The sequence below is a fragment of the Notolabrus celidotus genome, chromosome 10 (assembly GCF_009762535.1).
Source record: "Notolabrus celidotus isolate fNotCel1 chromosome 10, fNotCel1.pri, whole genome shotgun sequence".
Lineage (NCBI taxonomy): Eukaryota > Metazoa > Chordata > Actinopteri > Labriformes > Labridae > Notolabrus > Notolabrus celidotus.
The window spans coordinates 35,524,514-35,525,939 of NC_048281.1; positions in this window are offsets into that span (position 1 = coordinate 35,524,514).

The following is a 1,426-nucleotide window of genomic DNA, read 5'->3' on the forward strand; positions in this document are numbered from 1 at the left end:
TGGCTTGCTCCAGAGAGGACGCTCTCATGTGGACAGATTTGAGCTCCATGAGGGTGAGCAACCGCAGAGTGGAGATGCTGACAGCTTAACTCCACAATCAGAAACAAAATGAGCAGGCTGCACAGAGCATGTTTTTTCTTAAATATCATCAGTACAGTTTACTTTGTAAATTTAATTTTGAGATGGAGCAGAGAGCGCAAATGATATGCAATTAATGGTGCTTACAGTCGTCAATTATTGGTGAATTATCCCATTGTGTCATAATGTAAAGGATTGAGTGTTAAACACTGAAGAGTAACACTGTAGAAGTGTAAGGATCAAGAAGATGCTGAGTTTTTAAACAGAATACAGCCCTGTGTGCATGGAGAATTAAACAGTTATAAACAAAAGCGAGTTTAGAACAAAGACTTGCAATAAAGTATTTGAAACTTGCAAGTATTTGCAAAGTTTCAGTGTTCATAGTGTTGGTTTATATCAATGCAACAAGATAAGATACTTCTTTTCTGTCTTCTTTCCTATCTTACTTTTTTTTTAGCAGGATTTATTTTGTATGTTGATGAATTATGAAAAAAGAAAACTCGTTATAATGGGACTGCTACTATCAATGAAATGTTCACATAAAAAAAAAAGGTTTTAGAATTTGGAGTCATTTGGATACCCGATTACAGACACTTCTCCTCTTTTTTTCTTTTTTAAAATCTATTCCAGGATCACATGAATCCCTATGTTGATAGTATTACCTCTAATGACAAAATAATAGTGGCAGTATTTGTTACATTATTATCAGTAGCAGTAGTTGTAGTAGTAGTAGAAATCGTGTTGCTGACTTGACCAGCAGACTTTGCTACAGTTTGGCTGTCCCTACAGCTAGTTTTTACAAGTTTAACCCCCAGCCCGAGACAGGTCAGTGTACTTTGCTGCATCTTTTCCATGCAATGATCTAAAAAGTTTTGTTCCTCCACAAATGACAGAATCTTTGGCCTGGCATTTGCAAACAGGACATTTAGGTATTTGTTATAGAGGGATTGCATAAGCACACTTAAAGTCATAATAAACACAACAGAGAAAAACACAACAACAATGTTGTGATTTGCCAGAAGTTATGGAAGTCAAAAACTGCAGGCTTCTTCTCTATCACACACAAATACTCACATGCACACATCAGACAGGCAGATGACTGTCGTAGTGATACTGATGACCTTGTAGAGTTCCGGCAAGATTCAAGGCAGACCTCAGTAGCAGTGCTATTGGATTAAGTGGGTGACATCACAACCACACACACACAATTGTCTGCACACAAACATCCTTATGCCAGGAAGGAGACTCTCAAGACAAGGACGAACAAAAAGAAAGACCTTCTGTTTTACTGCCCACCCAGAGTCTCTCTCTCTCACACACACACACACACACACACACACACACATAT